Raw genomic sequence first — 10,070 nt, 5'->3', positions numbered from 1 at the left:
AATGTTAGGTCTAATATACAGCTTTTTTAGCACTTGAATTTTCGGTATTCTTATTTGATCATTTATTTACAAAAATTTAACTATGTATTTCATTGTTTTTACTTGTAAATGTTTTTTTTTTTTTTTTCCCTTTGTTAAGCCAAACAACTTTTTGAAAAACATCATAATATGCTAATACAAGGTGTTTTCTTAATTGGTTTGAAAATATAAAGCTTTATTATTATCATATTTGGGCCATTATTGATGGTATCTGTTAAAATGATCGTAAATCTTTTGAATAAACATACCTACTCAATTTGGTTAATGAGTATACTCTATTAGACCGTTACACCTTCATTATTGCAAAATCATCTATTTATTAAGGAGCACTATCCAGTATCAGTATCAAAAGGTATTATGTAAACAAAGTTACCTTACTAATGAAAGTAAAATGGGAAGATGAAATTATTGGTGTAGAAAATCCTAAATGCATTTATTAATGAGCTAACAACATGAGATTCTTTTTTTTTTTTTTTTTTCATTATTTTTTTTAGAAGGTTTATAATTTATATATTCTACTGTATTTGCTTAATACCATAAAAGATTTATGAGATGTTTTCTCGAGATTTTTAGTGAATTTATAAGCATCTAAACCATTAGTCTATATGTTACAATATGCTCTGCATCGTTTATATGCGGCGCTTATTAAAAATAGATGATATTAAATTGGTATTGTTGTACAGGCCTAGCTGACTTTAAGTTGGCACCGCGATACAAGTCTTCTTACTTGTGCTGGTTTTGTATTTCTTCATGATGTCTTTTAAGTATGGTGTCTTGTGCCCACGTGTTACGGAATATCATGTACAATATTACAGCCTCATTTCACTATTAATTGAAGTTTAATACAATTTATATTATGTATTTGTATTGATTTAATTAAATTAAACAAATTTCTAATATATTTTACCAATAATCAACTAATTATAGTAAGGTAAAAATACATATTTACCATATATTTGGTACCATCTTAAACAAACTTAATATTACCAAAATAAATATATTTATGCTGCTGCTAATGACAAGTATATTTTGGAAGTATTTTTAAATTGTCTGCAATGGAATTAGCAACATATGCATAAAATGGAAGCTGGGTAAAAATGTGTTTTTCATAGTAGAACTCTAATTGCAAATGTCAATTTACATTATAAATCAGCAAAGATACACTAATAAAGTACAGTAAAATAATTGAATCTTGTCGATGACGTAAATAACAAGCTGAGGTGTCAGTAAAATTTAGAATTTGTAATATCAAAGGTCTCAAATGTGATTCACTCTATTGAGATGCAGCATTTCTCTGATATTTTGATTGGCTCGTTTGTTTGTTCATTCGCTGCTTGCTTCTTAGCGAATAATCGCGTATTATCGATTCTAGTTGCTGTTATTAATTCTGGAACAGTCGTAGCAGGGTCACCGACGAGCAGGGTAACAGCATGACCCTGTCCCCCATTTATATTATACTAAAATACCTACGGGCTGAATATGATCGGTGATTCACATAAAAAAAAAGGCATATAATTGTCTTGTGTTGTGACAGATGCTACTGTATCAGATAGATCAACTAAGAATATGATGACGTCATAACCTTATTTATTAACATTTTCGTAAGCTTGCAAACCTCGTTGTGCAGGGTGAGTTGTGGAATTTTAAAAGCATGGTGAACAAGTTCGGACATTTTGACAGTCAGGAAGGGGAAGGTTTCTTCTGGGTAGACATACACTCATACACTGTCTGGGTCTACGAATAACTAGATAACATGCTTGTTAAGAATTACAGTCAAACCTCTAATTTATTACACCCAAAATTATGAAATATTAACGGATTCCTAGCAAGGTAATGGGCAAGTTTTGTCGAACCACGGTGGGAGTTTACCTCTAAATTAACTGCTCAAATTTTAAACAATTTAATAATTAAAACATCTAATGGACATTAATTTTATGCTGAAATTGGCCATAGATTTAGGTAGAATTTGCCCTCCACCAATTCATTAACACTTTTGGGACCTGAAAATGTGGGGTGGTCTCGGGGTTTGGTCTCGCTCTTTTGTAGGTTTAACTCAACTGTGTGATAAATGATTAAAGATTATTGATTGGTACTTTAAAATAATTAATTTAATTAGAGTAGTTCCGGAATTAGAGAAATCTCAAATTGAAAGTCGAACTGTAAAATGATTCAAATAAGGCCTTGTTCGGAAAAACCGAGCAAGTCATTGACTCTTCTCACTTTTTATTGATAACCTTATTTAAAACTCGGCCTGTTATCTAGGTTAAGATGCGTCTATGTTGCAGTGGTTTCTCAAATCAAAGACCATAATTGTATATTGATATTTAAATATGATAAAGATCATAATTACCATTCATATTAAGCGCAAGTCTATCCGTAGTTCGAAACTAAATCACCATTGCACAGCAAGCCACAATTTTCTGTTCAAATCAAGCAGCAACAGTAGGCTCTTATTTATGACTCAAAACTAGACTAACTTTGGCTGTTAAAAAGGTTGTACGATTGGCAGAATAATATCATTAAATATACATAACACATTATTATTTCAAACTCAAATCTACATTAGTCATAAATTAAGTCTATTGGAAGGTTGTATGGTTACCGACGTAAATTATCATCTTTACAGTATGCTTGTTTATGATAAAGAAAGACGAAAAACTGTTTTTTTGTCATACAAAATTACATATAAATATGTGTTTTTATACATTCACAAACATTTTTAAAATATACCATCTAGCAATTGATCAAGACTTAATTGGCTTGTGAGTATAGTACAGTATATTTCATATGGTGTACACACAGAGATGAGTGCAAGTTTGTCATCTGACCTTTGATTGACCCCAACTTCTGCTTAGTTCCATTCTGTCTAAGTACTACTATAACAATTAATTAGGCTGCAACTATTGTTCCTGTGAAGTGTGCAGGCTGTCCTATGTGCTTTAAATTGTTGGTGAACAGTGCAATGATGGGTGATTTCCCAGTCTAGGCTGATCTGACGCTGTTTTATTTTCAAAGTTTACTGTAGTGCTGTTTTATTTTCAAAGTTTACTGTAGTATCTGTTTCTGATTCAATACATTCAATTTTGATCTGAAGGAGTGCCAAATATTTTTGAATGGTTAACACATTAATTACTGTAATTCCTTAGTTATAAGACCCTTCCCCCCCCCCCTCCTGAAAACAAAATTGGGAGGAGGGGAGGGTAGGCTTATGCTCGAGGAAACCCCTTTCACATGAAAATTGATGACACATTTTAAACTGTTAGGCGAATTGTTAACGCATTTATAATTGTAATTCATCTTTTCTTATTGCCCATCCCTCTAGAAAACAAAATAGGGTCAATTTTTTTTGTCGGCCGAATCCTTGTTCACAAGAAAATTGATAACCTTTGTTATACTGACGTCCAGTCATTTTCAGGGATGGCCAACGAAAAAAACAGATTTTCAGCATTTGCGAACAGTCATTTCAAGGTTAGGCTAATTGTGTATCTCTTTTTAACTCTTCGGATTAAAATCATACTCTGGTTTTTTGACCGAAGAAAGGCTTGTATGTAAAATTAGGCGTAAAGTAGAAGGTGGGGTTGTAGAGTACCTAAAATGGGCTTGTACTTGAGAAAATACAGTATAAATATTTATTATTATCCACAGCAATTGGCTTTTTTATGTATTGAACCCTTGAAGGTTAATAGAATTAAAGTTTGAGGAAGTTGATGTTAGTACTGGTTCGGTTTCTTAGTGCTGTCACCTCAGAATTGAGTTAGGGTTGCTGTACGGTATGGTACACCGTACGTAGATGTTTATACCTCGAGGTTCTCTGGTTCAACAGCCTTGACCAGTAATACAGTTCATAATTTGACTGATTACCTGAATCATCATTAACTCCCTGATTCATAGTTAACTCTGGATTCTCTGCTGTAACAATGGACAGATTTAGCCTGTCTCCGCCGTCCTTTAGCCTAAAACCTCATCGTAAACTTAGAATTACAAAAAGGTTGGTTAAATGTGTATTTTTTTCGTTTTATTTCTGTAATGTTTTTAATATTTCTTGTGTAGAAATAGTTTCATTCATTTAAATATTTACTTCCTAAGTTCAGAAGTTAATGCATGTTTATTTTAAACATCGTTTATTAAGTATTACCCATTGTGGATTGTTCCCAAAGGTGATATTGTTTTTAATGATTTACGGTACTATTGATTTTTATTCATTATGACTTACAGTATATAGCTTTAAGGACTATCTGTACCTAATTTTTAGTGTTATTTACTTTATCCGAGAGTATACAGCGCTTATAAAATTTTTGGAGGCTTCAGTGCGGCGCTTATTTAAGAGCGGCATTTATTTGAGAGCGGCGCTTTAATATGCCTGTTCCCATATTTCATAGCTCACGTTTTCCCATAATTCAGTAGGCCTATCATAGGTCCTACGTTATCGTAAATAAACATCTATAAAGAAATGTTTGTGTCTTCATTGTGTTATTCCTTAATTTTAAAACCCTGTTTCATTAAACACAGGGTAATATAAACTCTCAATTAAGCGCCGCAGCGCTATAATACCTAAAAAAAATCAGGCTTGCAGCGCTTATTTGAGAGTGGCACTTATTCAAGAACATGTTTATTCAAGGATTTACCGTACTTAATTTTATATCAAAATAATTAGGCAAAACCGAAAAGGGAAATTAATTTTTCCCACATTTTGATTCAAGTTGCATACAACAGGCGAGCTTGGCCTGGGCTCAGGGGTCTTAATTAAACCCTGGCAAAGAATATGACAATGACCATTATTCAATATCTTTTATGTTGCTAAATATTTTATGATAATTTTAAAATCTATGTGTTGTAAAGCGAATTAAATTTATGATTTGCGATTTAACATTTCGTTTGAAATTTAATTCTAATTCTAGTTTCAATTTACTTGGTCCGTAAGGAGATGTTTGAAATTGTGCTAATGATTTGTGGACGTAATGCATTAAGTGTTTTTCTATGGCTAGCCAATTTTTCTGGATAAAATCTATTGAGATGAAACAAATTGAAATTCTTGTACAATAACGAGAAAACATGGCATATAGCATATTTTACAAAAGCTGCATCTTGTGTGTTGTTGCTTTCTTGCAAGGTTCAACCACAATTTGCGTATCTAGGAGTCACTTGAAATGGGGAGGGGGCTGATAGGGCGGGAAGGTGAAATGGGGACTTATGATTAGGTGAGGAGGTGCTGACTTTGCAAAATAAAGTGATTTGAGGTTATTTTTAAAAATACAGATCTCCCTCTAGTTAAAGACCGCTTAAATTAAAGACAACCTCCAATTAATGACCACTTTTATGTGTTCCATATTAACAAATTTCTTTTATCTTTTATTATTCTAATCAGAAACCAAAGCCCACTCCCAAAAGCAGCCTTTAATTGCAGGGAGGCCGTTACAGTACTTTTTCTGGGGGTGCACAAGTGGTTTTTACCCCCCTTTCCAGTATACCCCCTAGATGCATCATTGTCAGACACTTAAGCCCAATAAAATTAAACATTTTATAGTGAAAAAAATACTATAGGAGCATGGTAATATTATATCTGTATGAGTAGAGTCAAGTGTTGAAACTTGTTAACCCTTTTCTGTTAATAATGACCTTATGAACTCTATGATATACTGCTACCCCCAGTCAATTCACAGCTGTTACATTGATACCATTCTAGCTTTATATCCTTTAATCTGGCAACAAATGTGAGGGTTTTAAAATGTCTATAAATCATTGAAACATTTTTTTTTTTGATTTGTGAATTATTGAAAGATAGTAACTGATGTGGTTTGTTTAAATGAGTGTTCAAGTTGTTATTTATTTTTTAAGATATTTTAACAGCCTTTTAAATAATTGTCTTGGAAATTCATAAAGAAAAACACATATTCACTACTTAATACATGGACACTATTTAATGAAAATTTGATGTAGTCCAGGGGTTTAGCCAGAAAAACGTTATAGACTGTCCAAAATGGAAGCCAGTGGGTGTGGCACTGAGCCGATGGATGGGCCACGCCCATCTTTGGGAATCTCCACCAAATATTGGTACGAAAACAACGTACATTCAATCAATAAATGTTGTTTTTATTAAACGTAAATATGATTTAGCTTTAGTTTATAATGTATCACTCGATAGATTTTAAGAATATAAGGAATTGGTAGACCAGGCCCAATTGGGCTGGGCCGAGCTGATTAGGCCAAGCTGTCGTGGTGAAAGTGGTCGTCCAAAAGACAGCCGGAAGGCATGCTGCCTAAGCCTATGATGTAGTCACACAACACATGCACCAGGTTTGTAAATAGCGGATACCAGTATATCACTGTCTACTCATAGGTGACACTCCCTTTCAGAATACAAACATACTGTACACACATGATGCTTTAAACAAATTAAATCTCAATGTGATGCTTAAGAGGTGGAGTTGTTTTGGTCGTGAGAAAAAATCCTGCGTCACTGACAGGAATTGAACCTAAGACCCTGGGGTTGAAAGGCAAGCATCATACCACCAAGCTATTCAACTCATGATATTATGGTCAATGGTGGCTCCAGTGGGGCAGGGGGCATTCCCCCACCCCCATCAAACAGGCCTGGACCCGCCTGTTGTTCGACGCCACAAGTTCATCCTACAAAAATCTTAAATTGCTTATTCGAAATGTTATTTTGATTACCAATCCCTGATATTGTGGTCTAAAACGTAATTTTTGGTCATTAAATATCGACATGAAACTTCTCTCCCCATGAACCATACCATGAACTTTATAGCAAGCAGAATTATACGATGATATGTTCTGGGACTACAACAAAAGTTTGGTCCGTCTAAAAGAATGTATTAGTAGAAACTGTAAGCTGACATTGTGTCTGCTAGAGAAGAAAATTTTAAACATGACTAATTAAGGTGGCTCCAGAAAACCTTTATTACTGTACATCATGTAAAGAAAATGAGTTTATAAATTGTCTCAGGCTACAGTACTTTCATTTAATTTGTGTTTCAGTTTATTTAATTTCCAAACAGAGGCAATAGTTCAAACGTTGAATTTGTGCTTACATAAAGCATTGTTTCCATAAAGTCACTACACTGACATTGCTATGATTTTTACTGCAATTGTAACTGTCCCCAATGCATCAGGAAGACACCGATTCGGCCAATCAATCAACGTCATAGACAGCTCTTGTCCGTATAGTGGTTTTAAAGACATCAGTTCTCAAAAATTTGTCATCTTCAAATATTACTAATGGAAATGGTTATTATGTTTTTTTTTTGTTTTTTTTTACATATTCAGTAGTAGGCCGTCAACAGTGCATGCCGAGGTATTGTAAGCTTGCCTGGCTGAGCTTGGTCAACATGTGGTTCAAGCTCCCGGATGTGAGGTTACGTACCTGAATTGAAACTGCCCCACACTAAAATTTACCTTCTCCTATTTGCGATTTATCAATTAATTATTCATTGCATACAATAAAAAATAAAAGGAGTACTACAGGCTACTATTAGCTCAGTTGGCTATAGTATCTTAATAACAGTAATTTGAGGGTCTTGTGTTTGAATCCTTAAGGGAAGATTATGATTTTCTTAAATCTATTTGTCTGCATACTACTGTAATCTAGTGATTGTGAACAGATTTTTAGGATAAGGGAGGTTTTTCGCAGGAATAGTTATATTTTGTATTCTCGTGAAAATTATGGAAACCCCTAAATGCTATTTTAATTTTGACCCTTTACTGTATATGTGACAAGCTTCCATTGTCAAACAACTGTCACTCTGTTAAATTGTGAATGACAGACCATGGAACAGTCTAAATTTGATTCAGTTTGTCACAACTCACTGTATAGGTATAGTTCATGTGCTTGGGGACAGACTGAGATGCTCCAATTGGTTAACAACAGTAAAATTTAATGTTATTTTGTTAAAGCTGTCCCTGGCTATTATATTATGCATCACAGCAATACACAAATTAAATTAAATTATTTAATTAAATTACATATAATGTATAACCTAATTGTATACAGGGTCATGAATCTATACTGTAAAGGAAGCAGGAAAAAAATGACTCAAATTAAGGAAGTTCTTTTTCGCAGTTGATGTTTGTATATAAAATGGTTTATAGTTTATGGGTTTACTTTGGTTGTTTGAAATAAATACTATTAGGGCATAAAAATACAAAAGTATGTTTTTTTTATTTAATTGGTCATTATAATAAATCTATGCTCACCTTGTAAATCCAGGGTCTTGGGTTCAAATCGTGGCATTTAATTCTGGACACACCATTATTATTTTTTTTTTTTTTATATTGTCTATTTTTTTATTTTTTTATTTTTATTTTAAAGTTATGTAACACTATGAACTAAAATATCCTCTCAAATTTGTTTTTGAAGTGTTAGGTTGTAATAAGGAAGCATGAAAAAAGTATTTGGTTACTTTTGAGTTTTACTAGATAGTGGGTGATTAATCCCTATTTTGTAGTTTCATTTTTCTAAATATTAAACAACCCACACATAAACAAGGAGGTATGAAAATAAACATGTGAGCTACAGTATATGCATTTGGAAATGTTGTGGATTATGGGAGTCTGCCTGTCTTGTGTACAAGTTAATTACAGTATCCATCAAGTATAATCATATTGTCCCATTAAATCTCACTCCAGCTGACTCTATTGTGTGGTGTAACAACTGGCTAAAATTACTAATTTAGGCAACTAATTAAAGGCTTTACAAGAATAAATATTAGTAAAACAATTATTACTTGTTGTTGTCGTTTGCTAATAACATCGATTTTAAACAGTATGAGTCGCCCATTATTTTTTTTTAGAAGCAAAAAATTAAAGTCTTGTATTATGAATTCTTGTTTTTTTTATATTAATAAATGCACATTAATAATTTTTAAAAGGATGCTAGGTCGAAATGGAATTATGCAAATTAGGCATATGTTGTTTACTATAGTGTATGACCCTCAATAACAGATGTGAAAATGCATATTTTTAGCTGCACATTTTTTTTATCTAGGCTTACGATGCAAGCATACAGTACAACCTCAACTGAATAGTTGAGGTTGTAATATAATAAAATAACTGGGTATGGAAAAATATCAGTGAAATATAGAAGTTATAGAAAACTTATGTTATATTTAAATTAAAGAGTAGGAAAAAAAATCAGTGGTCTGTGTCAGATAGCAGGTACCGTGTATACTCGCGCATAAGACAAGGCTTAAAATAGCAAATTAAGATAAAAATTTTAAAAAAGAAAAAAAAACGGGGTCGTCTTATACAAGCGACATACAAATTTTAGCTTTTTAAAATCATTTCCGTCTTGCGCAGATCGTCCATAACACGTGAATTTACTGCTGCTATGAAACTACTAAAATGCAAGTATGAATTAGCGCAGTTTTAAGTACTAGGAAATAAGATTTAAATTCTCAAAATTGTATTATTTGGAAGATTAGCCCAGCTTTTTGACTCCGATTTTAGCAAGCAATATGCAGTATCAAGACACTAAAGAACATATACGCCCGACATACAAAAAAAACGTCCAAAAATCATATAAGCGGGTTTCCATTAACGTGTGTATATAGTATAGTAACAAATACATGGTGCATACATATTGTTTGTAGCACTCAGTTAATATGCTATACACATGGAGGTATACCTTCATGCTATAGACTTATGCCTTTCAGGTTTTTATGGTCAAGTATCTCAAGCAAGCTCCCATAATCCAAAATAGGATTTTGGGCATTTCTCAGGCAGAAACCATTACTACTGTAAATAGTTAAAAATTGTTGTTTTGACATTGAAAATGGAGAAAATAACCACATATCATGATGTACAGTATATAAAGATTAGTTTAACGTAATAATATAGATTTCAAAAATGTTGACATTCCAGCATATTTCGGCCATTATCTGAAACCAGATTTGCAACATGTGACTGGTTTGGCTTGTCTTTGCCACATTATGGCAGCGTACTTTGTAACTTAAAGGAAAGGTGCAGGCCTATATGAACAGCGGCGTATCCAAGGGGCGTGGGGGTGCGCGCACCCC

This window comes from Anneissia japonica, unplaced genomic scaffold (genome assembly GCF_011630105.1).
Source record: "Anneissia japonica isolate Jap-2015-1 unplaced genomic scaffold, ASM1163010v1 scaffold904_len716149_cov161, whole genome shotgun sequence".
NCBI classification, from domain to species: Eukaryota; Metazoa; Echinodermata; class Crinoidea; order Comatulida; family Comatulidae; genus Anneissia; species Anneissia japonica.
Note: the sequence above shows the minus strand (reverse complement) of the source record.